Below are 22,605 nucleotides of genomic sequence, written 5' to 3'. Positions count from 1 at the left end.
CTCCACGCAAGATCTCATCCCGTGGGGTCAAAATGATCATGAGAACGGTGAGCAAAGATCCCAGAACCACACGGGGGGACCTGGTGAATGACCTGCAGAGAGCTGGGACCAAAGTAACAAAGGTCACCATCAGTAACACACTACAACGGCAGGGAATCAAATCCCGCAGTGCCAGACGTGTTCCGCTGCTGAAGCCAGTGCATGTCCAGGCCCGTCTGAAGTTTGCCAGAGAGCACATGGATGATACAGCAGAGGATTGGGAGAATGTCATGTGGTCAGATGAAACCAAAGTAGAACTTTTTGGTATAAACTCAACTCGTCGTGTTTGGAGGAAGAAGAATACTGAGTTGCATCCCAAGAACACCATACCTACTGTGAAGCATGGGGGTGGAAACATCATGCTATGGGGCTGTTTTTCTGCCAAGGGGACAGGACGACTGATCCGTGTTAAGGACAGAATGAATGGGGCCAAGTATCGTGAGATTTTGAGCCAAAACCTCCTTCCATCAGTGAGAACTTTGAAGATGAAACGAGGCTGGGTCTTCCAACATGACAGTGATCCAAAACACACCGCCCGGGCAACAAAGGAGTGGCTCCGTAAGAAGCATTTGAAAGTCCTGGAGTGGCCTAGCCAGTCTCCAGACCTCAACCCCATAGAAAATCTGTGGCGGGAGTTGAAAGTCCGTGTTGCTCGGCGACAGCCCCAAAACATCACTGCTCTTGAGAAGATCTGCATGGAGGAATGGGCCAAAATACCAGCTACTGTGTGTGCAAACCTGGTAAAGACCTATAGTAAACGTTTGACCTCTGTTATTGCCAACAAAGGTTATGTTACAAAGTATTGAGTTGTATTTTTGTTATTGACCAAATACCTATTTTCCACCCTGATTTACGAATAAATTCTTTACAAATCCTACCATGTGAATTCATGGATTTTTTTTTCACATTCTGTCTCTCACAGTTGAAGTGTACCTCTGGTGCAAATTACTGACCTCTGTCATTATTTTAAGTGGGGGAACTTGCACAATCGGTGGCTGACTAAATACTTTTTTGCCCCACTGTATTTGTAGTAAATATTCAGTGAGCATGGGAGGAATGATGCCGTAACATAAAAAGTAAGTTCAAGATTAGCGAACCAGATAGTACGACTGTACCTGCACATGAAGTTCTCAAGCTGAACTGTGAGCCTCTGAGCTTTTCTCTTGTCTTTGATGGCACAGCTGAACTCAGACAGGGAACAGAAACACCTGAAAACACAAACATCACAACACTAATCAACTTAACACAGACCGAGCCTCACCTGCACAATGGGTTTCACCTGAGCCTCACTTGTATGACGTCTACAGCCAGACAACTGAAGTTGTTGTCATCGATGATTTCGGGTGTCCTTCCACTCAGCCAGTTCTCTTGTTCCTTCTTCAGGGCAGTGTTCAGCCACAGCTTCACCTTTTCCTAAAGAAAACGTTTCACTTTACATTTGTTCTACAAATTATAATCAGACGCTGTCGAGTTATCATAGAGCCGGGGTTCTCTATGTAACCACCCCAGCAGAAAACCGACCATCAGGCCGAAGCGAGAAGCCACCCTCAACAGTTTTAACATGGGGGGACAGAACTGAGTTGACCCGACAGCAGCATCAGTTCCTGCTGCTCTTTACCTCTTTGTGGGTCAGGTACTGCTCCTCCAGCAGCTTCAGCTCATCTTGCGGCAGCAGAGAACCCAGACAGGGCACCTTTATCTGTCTATCCAGCTCTGTATGTTCCAGGATTTCACTGCAATGAAACAACAGACATTCAAGATTACACCACTCGTCAACTCTGGCATTGCAAAAGTACACAAATAATAATGTGAATAACAGAAGAATGAACAAAAGAAAAAGACTAACAACAGGAGCCTATGGAAAGTCTACAAAGTTCCTCTACACTCGTTATTCATAGACCTGGTGTCTATAAATAATGAGTGTGCACACACTAACAAAATTGACCAGTTGGCTCCACACCAACTCTGCACTACAGGAAAGCCCTGTCCCAGTCCTTAGACAGGTTCCAGAAACCAGCCACCTAACAGAGGCGGCTGTGGCAGAGGCTACAAACATAATGACCATATCTGAGTGTTTATGTGATGTATGCTTTGGAGACAGTAGCACTGACAAAAAGACAGGACACAGAGGTGAAGATTTTCAGAGAGCAGTATAGACAGGATCACAAATGAGCTGCATTGAGCATGTGGAGAAGAGGGAGCGTGGAGGATGAAGATACAGTTACCAGGCAGAAGGAGAAGAGCAAGACTTCAGAGGAGGATGTACTGAAGGAGGACATGCAGAGGGATGGTGTGACAGAGGAGTATTCTTGGATAGCAGGCAAATGATCTGTTGTTGCACCCCCTGCTGTACTTCAAACTACGGGCTTACTTTTTGTTACTAGAGTATTTAAAAGTAGAATAGGAGGCAGAGCCTTCAGTTTTCAGGCCCTCTTCTGTGGAACCAGCTTCCAGTTTGGATTTAGGAGACAGGCACTATCTCTACTTTTAAGACTATAGTCTTAAAAGTAGGAAAAGGAAAGGAAAGGAAAGTTTTAAAGTTTGCTTCAAACTTTCCTTTTTGATAAAGCATGTAGTTACGGCTGGATAAAGTAACCCAGTGTTTCCCAACCACTGTTCTGTGTCACATAGGTGTGCCATGAGAGATTGTCAGGTGTGCCGAGGGAAATTATTTAATTTTAATTAATTGGTCCAAAAAATTCTAATCCAGAAGAGCCTATTACGAGCGGTAGTCAAAAGAAAGCAAAAACGGTGAGCTCGAGGCAATACAGCGAAAGTAATCTTTCATTCGGATTTGCTTTCACTGGAGATCCGACTGCACCGACTCCGTTATGTTTGGTGTGTGGAGAAAAGCTCTCAAACAGTGCCATGGTCCCAAGCAAGCTCAAACGCCATGTCCACACAAAACATCCCTCACTTCAAAACAAGAACAGAGACTATTTTGCTTCCCTGCTTGAACACGCTGAGAAACAACTTTACTGAGAAAAAACACAAAGGTGTCTGAAAGAGCTCTCAAAGCTAGCCACTATTTTTTGCTCTGGTTTACATTCCAAAATCCTCTAGTTTTATAGTATACGACAGCAGATCACTTGTAAACATCGGTGACAAAGCTGCACATCTAATCTTGGACACTTTTAAACCCGACCCATCCTGGCCGCCAGAGATTCTACACGGCGCGGAGAACAACAAAGGACGGGCCGCTCATCCGAGGCATAGAACAAAGAAGCACCGGGGAAAACGCGCTGGCATTAGCAACAGACTGAGACAGCAGGCGTATCGCGCACCACTGCCCAGTATCCTACTGGCCAACGTACAATCCATGGAGAACAAGCTCGATGACCTAAGAGCAAGAGTCACCTTCCAATGTGACATGAGGGACTGCAACATTCTGTGCTTCATGGAGACATGGCTGACCCCCACCGTGCCGGACCAGGCCGTAACTCCGTCGGATTCATTCTTTGTGCTCCACGTGGACAGAACGGCAGAGTCGAACAAAACCGAAGGTGGAGGAGTGTGTTTCATGGTGGTTTGATGGAAGGAGCATTTCTACTCTTTCCAGCGGCTGCTCGCCATATCTGGAATTCCTGAGCATTAAGTGCCGCTCTTTCTATCTGCCCCGTTAGTTCACCTCGGTCATCGCCACGGTGGTCTACATCCCACCCCAAGCGGACACAGGTATGGCTTTGTCCGAATTACATGATGTGCTGAGTTCGCTTCAAAACAAGGACCCGGGCGCAGCCCTCATTGTAGCAGGAGACTTTAATAAAGTGAACCTCGGACAAGTCATGCCAAACTTTTACCAGCATGTTTCGTGTCCAACGAGGGGGGATCGAATTTTGGATCACTGCTACACGCCATACAAGCAGGGCTACAAAGCTGTCTCACACCCAGCTTTTGGGAAGTCTGACCACAACGCCATCTTCCTCATTCCCCAGTATAAACAAAACATACGGAGGGAAGAAGTAACCACGAGGGAGGTGAAATGGTGGTTTGCCCAATCAGAAGCTACGCTACAGGACAACGACGTCAACTGGGACATGTTCAGAGCATGCGCAGTCGACATCAACAAGTTTACGGAAGTAGCAGTATGCTTCGTCAATATGCTAGCAGAGGAGATTATCCCCACTGCGAGAGTCACCACATTCCCAAACCAGAAACCATGGATGGACAGATTGATCCGCACTGCAGTGAACGCCAGGACCGCCACCTACTACTACTCTCGCCACTGGCGATATGAGCGTCTACAAAGCGGCCTCATGCGGCGTGCGGTATCCTATCTGGGATACCAGCTAACCTTTGTCGGACCCTGGCCCCAGCCTCACGGCAAAAGTGTTTCAGACGCCGGGGCAAACGCAGTCTTACATATTTGTTTAATATGTGCGAAGGACATATCCTGGTCAAAAATGACTCCAAGGTTCCTCACAGTGTTACTGGAGGCCAAGGTAATGCCATCCAGAGTAAGAATCTGGTTAGATACCATATTTCTAAGCTTTTCAGCGCCGAGTACAATGACCTCAGTTTTATCTGAGTTAAGAAGCAGAAAGTTAGTGGCCATCCAAGTCTTTATGTCTTTAAGACATTCCTGCAGTTTAACTAATTGGTGTGTGTTATCTGGCTTCATGGACAGATAGAGCTGGGTGTCATCTGCATAGCAGTGAAAATGTATGCTATGTCTTCTAATGATGCTGCCTAGGGGAAGCATGTATAATGTAAACAGAATTGGTCCTAGCACTGAACCCTGTGGAACTCCATAATTAACCTCAGTGTGTGAAGAGGACTCTCCATTTACATGCACAAATTGGAGTCTATTAGATAGTTATGATACAAACCACTGCAGTGCAGTACCTGTAATACCTACAGCATGTTCTAATTGCTCTAATAGGATATTATGGTCAACAGTATCGAATGCTGCACTAAGGTCAAGAAGGACAAGCACAGAGATGAGTCCACTGTCAGAGGCCATAAGAAGATCATTTGTAACCTTCACTAAAGCTGTTTCTGTGCTGTGATAAACTCTGAAACCTGACTGAAACTCTTCAAATAAACCATTCCTCTGCAGATGATCTGTTAGCTGTTTGACAACTACTCTTTCAAGGATTTTTGATATGAAAGGAAGGTTGGAGATTGGCCTATAATTAGCTAAGACTGCTGGGTCTAGAGATGGCTTTTTGAGTTTAACTGCAGCCACCTTGAAGGCCTGTGGTACATAGCCGATTATTAGAGATAGGTTGATCATATATAAGATCGAAGAATTAATCAATGGCAGGACTTCTTTGAGCAGTTTTGTAGGAATGGGGTCTAAAAGACACGTTGATGGTTTGGAGGAAGTAATTATTGAAGTTAACTCAGAAAGATCGATTGGAGAAAAAGAGTCTAACTTAACATCAATGGTACTAAGAGTAGCTGTAGATAATATTACATCTGTGGGATGATTATTGGTAATTTTTTCTCTACTGATAAAAATTTTATTTGTGAAGAAGTTCATGAAGTCATCACTAGTTAACGTTAAAGGGATGGTTGGCTCAAAAGAGCTCTGACTTTTTGTCAGCCTGGCTACAGTGCTGAAGAGAAACCTGGGGTTGTTCTTATTTTCTTCAATCAGTGATGAGTAGTAAGCTGTTCTGGCTTTGCGAAGGGCTTTCTTATAAAGCAACAAACTATTTCTCCAGGCTAAATGATGATCCTCTAAATTTGTGACACGCCATTTCCTCTCCAGATTACGAGTCATCTGCTTTAGGGTACGTGTTTGAGAATTATACCACGGGGTCAGGTACTTCTGATTAGAGACCTTAGTTTTCACTGGAGCTACAGTATCCAGAGTCGTACGTAGTGAGGAGGTGAAATTATTAACAAGATAATCGACCTCTGTTGGGGTAGCGTTCAGATAGCTGCTCTGCTCTGTGTTGGTACAGGGCATTGACGATGATAACAGTGGCTGGATTATATTCTTAAACTTAGTTACAGCGCTTTCAGAAAGACATCTACTTTGATAAAGTCCACTCTCCACTGCTGCGTAATCAATTATTGTAAATGTAAATGTTATCAAGAAATGATCAGACAGGAGAGGGTTTTCAGGAAACACTGTTAAATGTTCAGTTTCTATGCCATATGTTAAAACAAGATCTAGAGTGTGATTAAAGTGGTGGGTGGGTTCTTTTACAATTTGAGAGAAACCAATTGAGTCTAACAACAGATTAAATGCCATGTTGAGGCTGTCATTTTTAGCATCAACATGGATGTTAAAATCACCCACAATAATTATTTTATCTGAGCTCAGAACTAAATTAGATATAAAGTCTGAGAAATCAGACATAAACTCTGTGTAAGGCCCAGGTGGACGATAGATGATAACGATTGTGGCAGGATGAATGTTATTCTTTGGTTCCACCCACTTTTAGCCTGGCGCATTAGGGGGCGCTAGTATAAATAGTGGCCCTGTGAGCATTCCTGGATCGCTTACCTGTGATCTCCTTTTTGGTCACCTGACTTCCCCTTGGTGTTGCAGAGATCATTCTGAAGCCTCCTGGTAGGTGTTTACCCATCGTAGTGTGTGCATTACCTTACTTGATGGTAAACTCATATTGTTTTTAGGTCATAGCTGTGGAAGCCTCCTATGAGCCCCTGCTCATGTTTTATGACGCGGGGTTACTCGGTACGTAATTCAATTTCGTCTCGATCCTTGCCTTTTATTGTTTGTTTTATAGTAATTATTTATTATGCTTTGCAGGAAGTGTGGGCCTTGGTTTTATGCAACGCCACACTAACTGAGGTGCTGCTGCTTTGCTTTGCTTGGCTTTTACCGTCTGTTCCTGTTGCGAAGTTTCTTTTCCTGCTGCTGTCCGCTTTTTAACGTGGACGTCGGCGTGGACAGCGGCCGTATGCACGCCGGTTATGGGAGTCAGCTGGCATACATATTGATGAGCGTATGATTAATTTATAGTCGGGCAGACGGCTAGTTGGAGCAATACGGCGATTCCGTTTGCTCCAGATTTTAAAGTTTTATCCAGATTGTATGTTGTTTTTCTGTTTTGATTTGTAGTTTGGATTTTTGTTACACCACTGGTGGGAGGCCCTTTTTATAGCTGCAGATCACCAGTGTGGTCCTGCAGTAGGGTTATCCCCCAGCGCTACATTAGTTTTGTTGTAATCTATTAAAATTCTTTGTTTCTTTTATTCAGATGCGGAGTGCCGACGTGGAGGAGACCAGGGTGCCTTGGTGGTGGGATCCTTTGAGTGTACACACCTGCCTTGTTTAGTTTATTAGTGTGAGTGTGTGATTTTTGTGTTGCACTTGTGTCTTGGTGTGTTTTCTTTTTTTGAGTTTGTGTGTGGCATCCCTGCCCCTCCACTGGTAAGCCTCAGCTCTGAATATATTTTTAAGCATATTTGTACATGGATTTTTATGACTGTGTTTTAGATAATTGTTAATAAAGTGTCAATTTGTCTTAACATTGAACCTCGTCTCTGTACTGAGTATAACAAACCTAACTGCCTTCGTGGTGATTAGTGTTACTTATTATTCTCTGGGTGAAATTCCCAGAGTGGCATTGTCTTTTAAAACTGTGAAGAGTATTTACTTTATTCTCACCTCGTGCTGCCACACAAGTAAGACTGGTTTCTGAGTTTCACAGCTGGGGTGGACAATGTTAAGCATCAGGCTTTCAAATGAATTAAAAGTCTGTCTTGGTCTTTCATTAATTAATAGACTGGTGTGAAAAATTGCTGCCACACCGCCCCCTCGACCTGTGCTTCGAGATTTCTGGTAGTTAGAATGACTCGGGGGTGTTGATTCATTTAAACTAACATAATCATCCTGCTGCAACCAGGTTTCTGTAAGGCAGAGTAAATCAATTTGTTGATCAATTATTAAGTCATGTACTAACAGAGACTTGGAGGAGAGAGACCTAATATTTAATAATCCACATTTCACTGTTTTACTCTTTGGTTCAGATGTGGATACTGTATTGTTCTTTCTTTGTAAATGTTTAAGTTGTTTGTTGCTGGTTTTTAGTTTGTTTTTTGTCTTTTTGGAAGCTGACACAGTCTCTATGGAGATGGGTTTTTGGGGGGGTAGCAGGAGGAGAGAAGCTGCAGAGAGGCGTCTAAGACTGCAACTCTGCTTCCTGGTCCCAACTCTGGATAGTCATATTTTGAGGGGTTTAATAAATTGTGTTCAGTGTCTGTTTCCACTGGAGGGCCCGAGGAGCCCGTCCAGTCTCAAGCCACGTTAGCTGGGGGTTCAGGTGAACCCAGCCAGCGTCCTACCTCGTCGGCTGGAGGGCCTGAGGCGCCTGCCCAGCCTCAAGTGTCGCCAGCTGGAGGGCCCGAGTCGCCCGTCCAGCCTCAAGTGTCGTCAGCTGGAGGGCCCGAGTCGCCCGTCCAGCCTCAAGTGTCGTCAGCTGGGGGTTCGGGAGAACCCAGCCAGCCTCAAGTGTCGTCAGCTGGGGGTTCGGGAGAACCCAGCCAGCCTCGAGTGTCGTCTGCTGGAGGGCCCGAGTTGCCCGTCCAGCCTCGAGTGTCGTCTGCTGGAGGGCCGGAGTCGCCCGTCCAGCTTCAAGCCAAGTCAGCTGGTGGGTCCGAGGAGCCCACCCAGCACCACTCCTCGTCTGCTGGGGGTCCTGGAGGACCCAGCGAGCACATCCTCACGTCTGCTGACGGTCCGGGGAAGTTTGTTCAGCCACCACCTGCTGAATCATCCCCTGTGACTTCTACACCGTTGCCTGCATCCACATCACCTCCTGCAGCATCACCGCCTGCAGCATCACCACTGGCCGTCCCGCTGCCGTCAGGTTCCGCAGCCGTCCCGCTGCCGTCTGGTCCAGCCTCTGTGTCTTCATCCACGCCTGGTCCAGCCTCAGCTCCGCCTTCGTCTGGTCCAGCTTCAGCTCCGCCTTCGTCTGGTCCTGCCTCGTCTGGTCCTGCCTCGTCTGGTCCTGCCTCGTCTGGTCCTGCGGTTGCAACACCGCCGTCGGAGCCCACTCGGCCTGTTCTGCCTCGCCTCTGGCGGCCATTTTCCAGGCCTCTAGGTTGGCATCATGGCCATTGTGGACGGCCTCTGGAAAGAGTTCGTCGCCGCCGCTGGCTTCGCGGCCGACCTCCAGAACTGCTCTGTGGCCGCCGTTGCCGTGTGCACGGTCGGCCCCCGGAACTGTTTGCCCGTCGCCGCCGTTGCCGTGTGCACGGTCGACCCCCAGAACTGTTTGCCCGTTGCCGCCGTTGCCGTGTGCATGGTCGGCCCTCAGAACTGACTCCCAGCTGTGTCCCCCACCTGTGTGTAATCTCCCTGTGTTTCTCTGAGTGTATTTTAGTCGTGTCTTTTGTGTTTGTAGTCGCTGGTCCGTCTGTGTATTCACCATGTTTCATCCGTGTGTTCCCTGCTGTCTACCATCGTCTGCCTCTGCTCGACCTCCTTCATGTTCGTGTTCTGGTTTCTGCGCTGTAGTTCAGTTGTTTTCCAGTATAGTTTAGTTTGTCTTCGTTTGCCACTTTCCCTTTGCCGTTTATTCAATAAACCACCTTCACGACTGCCTGCGTTTGGACCCTCCTTCATTTCTTCCACACGGCTCTTCTCACTCGCCGTGACAAGAAGAAAGTGTAGGAGAACTGAAAGTAAATGGAAGAAGGATCAACTTCAGGTGTCATACCAAATATTACAAAACTACTGGAATTCCTATCAGAAGAATGTACAAGATGCTAAGAGGAAACATTTTGCTGCTATTATTCAGTCAAATTGTCGTAAGCCTCATGTCTTATTTAAGACTATTGACAGGGTCCTTCATGCTCCACAGACTGTTGGTGTCGAGTCCTCTCAGGAAATTTGTGAAAACTATGGAGGACCACAAGAGCCACGCGCATCGAAATAAAAAATTCTGTGCTTAAATAATGAATTGTAGAATAAAATGTGCATTTGTAAATTCATTTTTGAATTCCAATTTAATAAACTGATTTTTAAAATGCTTTTTAAGTCTTCATTTCAAAAAATATTTTCGAATTGCACTTTAATAAACTGCATTTCAAAAATCTTTTTCGAATTGCACTTTAATAAACTGCATTTCAAAAACCTTTTTCGAATTGCACTTTAATAAACTGCATTTCAAAATCCATTTCCCTTTCCTGTTCGCTCAGGGATTAACATGTGGATTAGCAGTTGGATTAACAACTTCATTTTAAAAATCCTGCTGCTATTCAAATTAGCCACACTGTGGGATGTAAGGAGCTCTCTGATTGTTATCAGAGAGCTGTTATCAGGTGCTGGTTTTCCAGTGTGTGCGTCTGATGTCCCAAAGCTGACTCAGAGCCATAACACCATCAATGGCTGCAGTATGGAACAGATGTGGGTGTGTCCTCATCTCCCAGAGTCCAAATCGTCATCAAACAGCCCTACAGACACAAAAATGTGAAAATATAAACAACCAGACTATCAGCAGTGATTTAACTACTTTAAGACCTCTGTGAAAATCATTTACAGTATATATCACAGAATTTAAGGCCTTTATAATCACAGAGCATACAGAGAAAAGTACTAAACTGAATCAATTTCAGCTTTCGTTTCTCATGATGTATATTGTATTAATAATTAAATTTCATTATCTGTGTCTTTACCACACAGGTGTAGATACTGTAGGTTCAGTGAATGCTTACATTGCACTGATGAGAAAATACTCGACATTCAAAGCTAAGATTCAGCACACTGTGTTAGAGGCTGGGATTTGATGAATTTGTCATATATACACAACCTTTGATCATCATTTCTGTCCAATTGAGAATGAATCTGTGCACTCACATATTAAATGAGCTGAAATCAGTAGTGTGATCTCCAGTCTTGATATAAGGAATGAGAGCACTGACAGTTGTTATTTTAATCAGCCTGTCTCAGTTGTTTTAACTCACAAGTATCACAAAGTAATGTGGTAACATCTGGACTGACGAGTTTACTGTCTGCATTTTAATCGCTAGTTTAAAGGCTGTAGGCTGCAGCCGTTCCTCTCACACTGTATAAATGTAACAGGCCTCAGTGCTGGTTCTAATAGTCTGAGCTGCTTCCAGCTTTATTTGTGAAGAGCACAGCAGCTTACAAAACACGTAGCTAGCTCGTACAGCTGCGACGTCAAACTTTCATAAGCTAAGATGACCTTAAAATAACGGGGCTACGTGCGGTGATGCTAGCGTTAGCCACGTTAGCACGTTACCTTCACAGGTGGTCAGACTGCGAAAACAGGCACTCAGTCAGAGGTTGAGCTCTCCGTTTCGCTGCAGGGTCCCTTCATTCTTCATATATCCGTGTCGAGCCGAGTGTAAATCCCGAGGCTGAACGGCCTTTGTACAAGCACACACGCTTCTTAGCAGGGCGAAGCTATGCGCTAGAAACATCCAGGCTGGCAGACAGCCTGTGTCTGACCAACCAATCAGAGAGCTCCTTACATCCCACGGTGTGGCTAATTTGAATAGCAGCAGGATTTTTAAAATGAAATTGTTAATCCAACTGCTAATCCAACTGCTAATCCACATGTTAATCCCTGAGCGAACAGGAAAGGGAAATGGATTTTGAAATGCAGTTTATTAAAGTGCAATTCAAAAAAGATTTTTGAAATGCAGTTTATTAAAGTGCAATTCGAAAAAGATTTTTGAAATGCAGTTTATTAAAGTGCAATTCGAAAAATATTTTTTGAAATGAAGACTTAAAAAGCATTTTAAAAATCAGTTTATTAAATTGGAATTCAAAAATGAATTTACAAATGCACATTTTATTCTACAATTCATTATTTAAGCACAGAATTTTTTATTTCGATGCGCGTGGCTCTTGTGGTCCTCCATAGTTTTTAGCAACTGTCTCAGGTGACTGTGTTATTATCGTGCTGTTAGATTTAACTGCTGCTTTTGATACAGTGGATCATAATATTTTAATTTCCCATTTACAGCAGTTGGTGGGTGTTAGGAGTGCAGTGGTTTCTAAACCACTGCAGTGGTTTAGATTCTATTTGGCAGAGCAAACTTTCTCTGTGAAACTCGGTGAGTTTGTATCCTCTGCTGCTTCTCTTCAATGTGGGGTCCCACAGGGATCAGTTTTAGGCCCGCTTCTTTTCTCCCTATATCTCCTACCCCTTGGGTCTATTTTCAGGAAACATGGGATTTCTTTCCACTGTTATGCTGATGACTCCCAGATTTATTTCCCACTTAAAAAGATAAATGGCTTCTCAGTAGACCCTCTGCTCAGATGCCTTGATGAAATAAGGGCCTGGATGGCTTTGAACTTCTTACATTTTAATGAGCAGAAAACAGAAGTGATGGTAAAATGGTAAATGGACTGATTCTTATATAGCGCTTTTCTACTCTCCCAGAGTACTCAAAGCGCTCTATACAACATGCCACATTCACCCAGTCACACCCATTCTCACAAGCACTACCTCTATACTGAGTGCTTTCTAACTACACTCACACACATTCATACTCCGATGGATGCATCGGAGAGCAACTTGGGGTTAGTATCTTGCCCAAGGATACTTGGCATGCAGACTGGAGGAGCCTGGGATCAAACCTCCAACCTTCCGATCAGTAGGTGACCTGCTCTACCTCCTGAGCTACAGCCACCCAGATGATGGTTATTGGTGGCGCTTCTGAGGCCACTACTATAGATCTTGGTTCGCTGGCACAGTATGTTAAACCAGTCATCACTAATCTGGGAGTTAAAATGGGGGCAGATCTTAAACTTGAAAGCCAGGTCAGAGCTCTTGTAAGATCTAGCTTTTTCATTTGAGGCAATTAGCCAAAATAAAGCCCATCTTATCAAAACAGCTTTTTGAGACAGTAATCCGTGCCTTTGTTACTTCTAGGCTGGATTATTGTAACATACTTTATTGTGGGGTTAGCGATGCATCCATTAGGCACCAGCAGGTTGTGCAAAATGCTGCAGCTCATCTTTTAACTGGAACAAAAAAGTTTGAGCACATTACCCCCATTTGAATTTCACTCCACTGGCTACCTGTACATTTTAGGGTTGTTTTTAAAATTCTCTTATTTGTTTTTAAATCTCTTAATGGCCTGGCCCCCCTACGTCTCTGAGCTACTACAACGATATACACCTGCCCGTTCCCTTAGGTCCGCCAATCAGCAGCTCCTTAAGGTACCGAAAACTAAGTATAAATTTAAAGGTGATCATGCTTTTGCTGTAGCTGCTCCAAAGTTGTGGAATGATCTGCCCTTGCACGCTAGGCAGGCCTCTTCTCTTTCTGAGTTTAAAAGTTTTCTTAAAACACATTTATTCGCTGAAGCCTTTGGCACTGATTAAAGGGGTTGACTCAATTTGTTTTAACATTTTTTAATTTATTTTAGTTATTTAATTTATTATCTTATTTTATCTTATTTTTATTTACTTTACTTATACTATTTGCATGTACAGCACTTTGTGAACTCTGGTTTTATGTTAAAGTGCTTTATAAATAAAGGTGGTATGGTATGGTATGGTAAGGTCTCATTGGAAGGTATTTCTTTGATGGCCTCTCTTTCGCCTGCTTTGAGGGTTCCACCTGAGAGCTAGCCTAGTGATGTTGGTTGGTGGTTCATATAGAGGCTGTGTCCCATTTCAGGGTCTGCACGCTTGAAGTACGCGCACTACGTACGGTGCGTACTATAAGTACGAGAAGTGCGGAAGTGAGAGGCTTGTGAAATGGGACGGTATATGCTTCGTCGCGCAGTTCAGGTTGCCTAGCAACCATGATACTAACCGCGAGACACGCTACATACAGCTTTGTTTGACAGAAATGAAGGAGAAAATTGTTTTGTTGGTCAATCTTTTTTGTCATGACATCACTTTGATTAGTTGAGTATCTGAAGCTGAGACCACAGGACTGTAAAACATGATTCAAGGGCTTCATTTCTGTACTGAACAGTCATTTAAGATTAGCTAGTAAATAATAATTAGTTAATGTTGTTCATGAGACTAAAGTAATCTCACTATGGTAATGTAAATATAATATGGCCAATATTATAGTATTGTCAGATTATTATGATATATATATATATATATCATAATAATATATATATATATATATATATATATATATATATATATATATATATATATATATATATATATATATATATATATATATATATATATATATATATATATCACCGCACCTAGTGCTCCGATTACCACTGGGACCACCGTTACCTTCACCCTCCACATCCTCTCGAGCTCTTCTCTGAGCCCTTGGTATTTCTCCAGCTTCTCGTGTTCCTTCTTCCTGATATTGCTGTCATTCGGAATTCCCAAGCTAGGCGAGTGGCTCCAGCAGATCCCGGGAATAACATCGGAGATCTCTGTCCAGAAGAGCGCAGTCCTGGGAACAGCTAAGATACTGCGCAGGACCCTCAAGCTCCCAGGCCTCTGGTAGAGGACCCGAGCTTGAAGGATAAACTGCCCGCAGGGGCGTGCTTGGTGTTTTTATATATATATATATATATATATATATATATATATATATATATATAATCTATATCACTGACTTTCAGCTTGTTGTGTTTGTGGATATATGACTGACTTTAATTATCCATAAAATCATCAGATTCTCTGTAAGATTAAGGTCGACTATATGTATATTTAGAAGTAGAGGCTTTAAAACCAAGTTAATGCTGAAAGTACAAACATCACTAGTGTCACATAACTTTGCCGACATGTGGTCAACAGCAATGTTTTAATGTTCTTCGTTATTAAACATTCGCACATGAATAAGTGACGTCATATTCAGTACTTACCTTTGACAGTTCGGCCGCTCCCTTCTGCCGTATTTTGCGGCAAAATTATCCACACCCACCGCCGCGCTATGAATTGTGGGATATATGGGACCACGAAGCGTGCACCGGACCACGCTTGATATTTGGGGAAATCGACGGCGCATTTGGAGTATGCATTTCAAGTACACTTCGAATTGGGACAGCCGTCGTCGCGTGGCGGTGACGTAACCGCACTTAAAATGCGTACTTCAAGCGTGCAGACCCTGAAATGGGACACAGCGAGAGCGTGCCCTACCCAGCACCATGTTTTCTTCCTGATTCTTCCTCTACTGGGAGTTGACAGGTTCAACATAGGTTATGTTACTGATAGTGTCTGGCCAGCGAATGTGGAGAATCCTTCTGAGACAGCTGTTCTGGAATGTCTGGATTTCTCTGTTTGAGGTTTGTTTGTCTTACAAGTTTCAGCCCCATACAGCAAGACTGACTTCATGTTGGAGTTGAACAGTCGGATCTTGGTAGTCTCGGTCAGCTCTCTGGAAGGCCAGATGTTCTTGAGCTGGATGAAGGCGACTCTTGCGTTGCTGAGCCTTGCCTGGACATCTGCATCGGTTCCACGTTGCTGGTCGATGATGCCGCCCAGTTAGTTGAAAGAGTGTACTTCCTCCAGAGGACGTCCATTAAGGATGATTATTGCTAATGGAGTTGATCTTAAGGATTTTTTTTTAACTCTACGATTGTAGATACTTAAAGAAAAAAGTTTGTGCAAAAGTTACTCTGTTTTCTCTGCGTTTGGTTCTGCATGTGGCAGGAGGAATGTTATTCCTTGGTTCAACCCACTTTCAGCCTGGCGCATTAGGGGGCGCTAGTATAAATAGTTGCCACTTGAGCATTCCTGGATCGCTTACCTGTGATCTCCTTTTTGGTTACCTGACTTCCCCTTGGTGTTGCAGAGATCATTCTGAAGCCTCCATCGCGGCTGGTAGGTGTTTACTCATTGTAGTGTGTGCATTACCTTACTTGGTGGGGAACAGATATTGTTTTTAGGTCATAGCTGTGGAAGCCTCCTATGAGCCCCTGCTCATGTTTCATGACGCGGGTTTACTCGGTACGTAATTCAATTTCGTTACGATCCCTGCCTTTTATTGTTTGTTTTATAGTAATTAGTTATTATGCTTTGCAGGAAGTGTGGGCCTTAGTTTTATGCAACGCCACACTAACTGAGGTGCTGCTGCTTTGCTTTGCTCGGCTTTTACCGTCTGTTCCCGTTGCGAAGTTTCTTTTCCTGCTGCTGCCAGCTTTTTAAAGTGGACGTCGGCGTGGACAGCGGCCATATGCATGCCGGTTATGGGAGTCAGCTGGCGTACATATTGACTGACCGGATGATTAACTTATAGTCGGGCAGACGGCTAGTTGGAGCAATACGGCAATTCCGTTTGCTCCAGATTTTAAAGTTTTATCCAGATTGTATGTTGTTTTTCTGTTGTTTTGATGGAGGCCCTTTTTATAGCTGCAGATCACCAGTGTGGTCCTGCAGTTGGGTTATCCCCCAGCGCCACATATTAGTTTTGTTGTAATATATTAAAATTTTCTTTGTTTCTTTTATTCAGATGCGGAGTGCCGACGTGGAGGAGACTAGGGTGCCTTGGTGGTGGGATCCTTTGAGTGTACACACCTGCCTTGTTTAGTTTATTAGTGTGAGTGTGTGATTTTGTGTTGCACTTGTGTCTTGGTGTGTTTTCTTTTTTTGAGTTTGTGCGTGGCATCCCTGCCCCTCCACTGGTAAGCCTCAGCTCTGAATACCTTTTTAAGCATATTTGTACATGGATTTTTATGACTGTGCTTTTAATGGTGTTTTAAATAATTATTAATAAATTGTCAACTTGTTTTAACATTGAACCTCGTCTCTGTACTGAGTATAACAAACCTAACTGCCTTCTTGGTGATTAGTGTTACTTCCAGTATTCTCTGGGTGAAATTCCCAGAGTGGTGTTGTCTTTTAAAACTGTGAAGAGTATTTACTTTTTTCTCACCTCGTGCTGCCACATGCACTTGAGTCTGCAGTTACATACAGGCTTCCAGGCCCTTTTGATAGTCAGAGGTTGTTTGGTTTTCCCTGATGTATACATCATGGCTGCTACTTAACAGCATACATTATATAGCTTTGTTTCTGTTTTGACCAATTTTTGGCGCAGCGTGTTTTGCGGTTTGAAAGCCAAAGAGACGGGGTGCTAAGAGTCTCAACTATTCCGATACTCCTGATACAAACTCCTGGCTGCTCTGCCTGTCAGGATGGTGTTCGCTCTGTGTTGTAGCGTCCCGATAAACCCAGTTTGTGCTCCAGTGAATGATGAGAGTAAGACCTTAAATTCTGAACAGTGTGTGTAGGTTTACGGTTCACATCAACTTTTAAATGCCCCCCATTACTGATGGAAATTTCACAGTTTAAGAAGGCTAACCTGCCACTTTGCATCTCCCTGGTGAATGTGAATGTGTTGGGCCACCAAGTACCAGGAGGATTGCCATGATTTATACATCGGGGAAACCAAACAACCTAAAGAGGTAAAGCAGATGGCGCAACACAGAGGAGCTCATCAGGCCAGGACTCAGCAGTCTATTCACACCTACAGGCCACTGGACACCATCCATCCATCCATCCATCTTCATCCGCTTTATCCGAGGTCGGGTCGCGGGGGCAGCAGCCTAAGCAGAGAGGCCCAGACCTCCCTCTCCCCAGCCACCTCCTCCAGCTTATCCGGGGGAACACCAAGGCGTTCCCAGGCCAGCCGAGAGATATAATCTCTCCAGCGTGTCCTGGGTCTGCCCCGGGGCCTCCTCCCGGTGGGACATGCCCAGAACACTCACCCAGGAGGCACCTAGGAGGCATCCTTGTCAGACGCCCGAACCACCTCAGCTGGCTCCTTTCGATGTGGAGCAGAAGACCCTTATGAAGAGAACATCGAGGGAACAGTGCCCGGGATAGGGTTACCGGGCAGGGCGAGCGTCTGGTGGCCGGGCCTTAGTCCATGGGGCCCGGCCGGGCACAGCCCGAAGAGGAGACATGGGCCCATCCTCCCGCAGGCCCACCACCCGCAGGAGGCACCATAGGGGTCGGGTGCATTGTGTGCCGGGTGGCGGCCAGGACCGGAGGCCCTGGCGGACTGATCCCCGGCTGCCAAGACTGGCCACTGGACACTCTTTCAATAATGAAAGAGGAGGGAGCGGACAAGGAGGGAGCGGGAAGTCAGGGAGGCCATTTATGTAAAAAGGGAAAGACCATCTCTGAATCAAGGAGGAGGCCTAAGGGTACATTTTTCACCATCTTACAATGCTGTGAGTTCAGCCATTCCCCAACTCTATGTGAATGGTACTCATAGCCATTTATCAGTGGTTGTTGATCAAGGGTCTTGACTATTTGCATATTATTGATCAAGAAATTGACTTAACAGCCAGTTGTGCTAGTTTCAGTCATTATACAAATATACTGTTTACAAGGTCATTTCTCCCACTGAAAACATCCAGATGAACAGAATCCACCTTTTGGGATTTTCTTACCTGGATGATTGAGCATGCATCAGGACGTGATGCACTGAGTGTTTCATCTCCACTCTCTATGTGAAAATTGACCTCTCTGCATTTAATCATTAGGTATTATTAATCTCTAGCTCTCTCCCAAAGCATGTCTTTTGTCCCATCTTCCTCCCATAACCCCCCACCGCTCACAGCAGATGGCTGTGTACCTGAGCTTGGTTCTGCTGGAGGTTTCTTCCTGTCAAACAGGGAGTTTTTCCTTCCCACTGTCAAAAAGCACTTGCTCAAGCAGGGTCGTATAATTGTTGGGGTTTTCTCTGTTTTCTTTTTATTATTTATTATTGAGTTTTTAACTTTAGGAAACTGTTGTGATTTGGTGATATAAATATAAAATTGAACTAAATTAAATGAAACAATGTATCTGGTTCTGTTAGCGTGACCACTCTACAGGAGATGGATGACCCAAAAGGTGTTCTGGATTCAGGAGTTTCTGGAAGGATTCTTTATAGATGTGAGATAAAACTGAGTGTTTGGTCAGTTAAGAGCTTCTGGCTTTTTATTGATGAGCTAACATTAATCTAACTGCTAAATTCTCTTATTGTTTCTTCAGCCTGTAACATGAGCTGATCCTTTCTGTGTAAAGCCCTTTGTGCTCCGCGGAGGAGCAAAAAAACCCCACAGGAGCTAAATCCATCAACAGATCAGGTCCTGCTAGCTCTCATTCTTCATGTGAACCAAACACCTGCAGTTCCTCTGATGTCCAGCAGAAACAGCAGTGAGTCACCCCCATAGACTCCCATGTTAAAACTTCACAGCACAAATAAACATGTTTACAGCCTGATAAACAAACAGTTTGGTCTTCTCCTTCATTGCACATGAATGGGGTGGTGGGGTCTTTATACTTCACCTGTTTATTAGGGGAGTTGCCTACTTTCACTGACACAGGAGGCTATAGCTGGTAGCTAGCAAGCTTCACCTGAACTGGACTTCTGGACTGTGTTTGTCCTGTTGGAGCCTTTTGAACCATTTTTAATGAAATCATGTGACCAATCGTATAGTTGCTGTGAGGTTACTGTACTAATAGACTGTCCAAGAGGGCGGAACTCCATCGGCTCCATCGGCACCAGCAGGTACCATCTCAGTAAGATGCTCCCATTCAGTCTATGCTAACCTAGCTACCATTAGCGTCCACATGTTGCCATTTTTGGAAACAAAAACTAACATAGAGAAAATCCTCAAACTGAATCTTCATGAAAGCTACCAGTGGGTGACGTGACTGTTGCTATGTCCATCTTTCATCTACAGTCTGTGGTCCTGGAGAGTTACCTGGTTCTAGCAGGTCTTCTGCAGGTCTCACCTTCATTGTTGTTGTGCAGTTTGCAGTTCTTCCAGATCTTTGAGGGGATCTTCAGTCTTGGCAGTTTGCTCCAGGCTCCTCCTTCTTCGCCACTCTCCTCTACACCTCCTGCTGCAGTCAGTAAGATGATGAATGAATATGTGCAGCTGATATCGATTAATTAAATCCTGAATTGAATTTTAAATATAAATGTATTTTGCCAGAATCTCAGCTTAGAGCTCACAAAACTATTTCAACAACTGCAAAACAGCTAAAACAGCAACGATTAAAGAGCAGGAAGACAGAAAAAGATGTAAACACAAAGCACGGCTCGTTCACCTGACGGCACACAACACAGATACGCTGTTGGTGCTGAAAGCCAAACTCTAAAAAATTCTGAAACATCAGGTTTCATCGCTTTCTGACTAAAATTTACTTAACTAGCAGCAAAAGATCAAAACTGGGCTTCACATTTGATAAAAATTGTCATTAATTCCCTCTTACTTTGGCTGTTATTCCCTGCACAGCTCTCTCTCTCTCCCTCTCTCTCCCTCTCTCTCTCTGTCAGTTTACTCAGAGACCAGTTTACCATCAAAAATATCTGTTTTCTGCATTATTTGCTGGTTATTATGCACAAGTCTACCGTTGTGTTCAGTGCTGTCGGCCTTCAACATGAAAGCCTCATTTCTGCTGTTCAATGCTGAAGAAATTTAAACTTTTACAAATGATTGCTTAGCTGTCTCTCTAATCAAACCTCTGTAACTTTGCTCTGCTTTACTTAAGCAGCATCAGCATCTACTCCAGAATATTTTTAAGGCGGTTATCTGCTATAAAAAGCCAGGAAAATCTCCTTCATGTTTTTATCCCCAGTTACTTTGGCACAAAGGCATCTGCTGTGACGCTACATAGATATAAGTACTGCAATGGATAATGATGATGAAATGATCACAAACACCAAGCCTTGCTGCAGACAGTCAATACAGTGTAAGCTGACAGGCTCGGGTCCACTGCAGAGGGCTCACAGATTTTCCAGCTAAACCTGAGCGGCAGCATGAAACACTGATATGAACACCAGAGTGAAACTCGCTGCTGCGCCGTAAATTTGAGTTTAGTTTTTTTGAACGGAGTTTGGTGCACTTCCCCAGCAGAGCGCCACCTGCAGTCTGAAGGCCTGCCGCTGTAGCTCTGATGGAAACACTTCAAACAGTCCGATCAATCAGATCAATGAGTCCGCTTATCGATCACCAGCACACACACACACACACAAACGTCAAACCGACGACAGGGACTCCGCAGCTCCGCTAATCTCCTCACCGGCCGCTCTGTGTGAAGGAGCAGCGGGAGCGGGCAGGGCGCGTGAGCAGCAGGAGCAGGAGGTGTTACTGCTGAGTCTAACCTGAACCGAAACATAGATGAGCTCACCTTTACTCTTCTGATGACTCATTACGAGCTGAAAGCACCTCCGCGCGGGCAGGACGACGATCCGATCGACCGGGACCAGGACTGGATGCAGCTGAGAGCAGGTGATGTCTGAATCCTCCTCACGTCATCCTGAAAGAACACTTTCAGTTTCAGTTCAGAAAAGCTGCATCATCATCAACACTTACACTCAAGGACACACACAAAGAGACACACACAGATTGTGTGTGTGTGTGTGTGTGTGCGTGTGTCTGTGAGTTTGCCTGTCATAGACCGTACTCCCACTTTTAGAGCTCCAACAGCCAAGGGTGGGGGTGTTGAAGGACCAGCGGGCAGCCAATCCCACACACGCAGATGTAGAAAACCTGCATGTTCCCCTCCTCGCTGGTCCGTGTTTAAAATGGCTTGCTGATGTATCTGCGTAAATGAGCTATCTCTTCTTCGCACAACTGGTAAAGTTCATGGTTTCCTGGCACAGACCGACTTCTAAGCGCAGCCATTCCACGACCTTAATGTTAGCTGCTTTATGTTACCACAAACTGTGGTGAAGCAAGTCAATACAACAGAAAAGCTCCGACAATACTTTGTCTCTTCTTTCCACTTACAGTGACGTCTCCACCGTCTGTGTGTCGAAATAAAACAAGGCCTCTGTTATACTTGTCACGCGACCCTGCAGTGCCCTGAGTGTTTTGTCGTCGCACAGCGACCACGAGGATGCCTGCCTGTGTTTTTTTTGACCATGTGGACTCACCCACAGAGAACTGCACCCCAGGATCGGACTTCATCTGTCGGTGTCTGCAACAGACGGTCAAGACCACTTCTTGCACAATTTTCGGCTGCTATCGTCTCCACAGTGAATCATCTGTCTCCACATCACTCTGTTCCTAACATCCTCCCCAACACAGCAGCCTTCTGCATGTCCTCCTTCAGTAGATCCATGAATCTTCCTCTTTTCATCCTCCCTGCCAGCTTCAACATCCTTTGTCAAAAATACAAGCCTGTACATGTCCAAACACCTAAGCTTTAGCGAACCCGTCCCTGTGAAAAACTCTTTCTAATCTGTCCGTTCTGGTCAGTCCCAGAGCTGAAGATGTTAAATTAACAGTTAAACCTGACTGAAGAAAGGTTTGCTATGACTCAGCCTGAACTAAATATATTTTCTCACTACATCCTGAGTGCTCTTATTCAACACATATGAGCTGTGAAATTCAAATTAAGAAAAAAAAAAAAATCTGTAAAACGGCAGCCAGGAACTCTGTAATGCAACAAAAAGTGATTTTCATAGTTTTCATTTTGTCAAGGTTGTTGCTGCTTTGTGCCTTTAGTGACATGCCTGTAGAGTTCATTGATTTGCTACACAGACTCAATGAGTGTTTGAACGTGTTTGAACGTAATCAAACTGCAACTCAACAACAGAAAGCCTATAAATCACAAACTGCATGCTGCAGTATTCTGCTGGATCTGCTTTTAATTAGCTGTAGGCAAACCTGCTTGCATTCAAACCACATATTACTTCTTTACTTATATAATGAATCAGTCAAAGAGGCTAG

The 22,605-nt window shown here is 44.4% G+C and overlaps 2 pseudogenes; one reads left to right on the top strand and one right to left on the bottom strand.

The window, feature by feature from the left end:
• The window catches only part of LOC102782143 (NACHT, LRR and PYD domains-containing protein 3-like), a 305,914-nt pseudogene that overhangs the window by 99,460 nt on the left and 183,849 nt on the right, over positions 1-22,605 (bottom strand).
• Positions 2,224-6,556, top strand: LOC148098525 (uncharacterized; annotated as a pseudogene).

This window comes from Neolamprologus brichardi, chromosome 15 (assembly GCF_056152115.1).
Source record: "Neolamprologus brichardi isolate AB-2024 chromosome 15, ASM5615211v1, whole genome shotgun sequence".
NCBI lineage: Eukaryota > Metazoa > Chordata > Actinopteri > Cichliformes > Cichlidae > Neolamprologus > Neolamprologus brichardi.
This window is presented reverse-complemented; position numbering and strand designations above follow the sequence as displayed.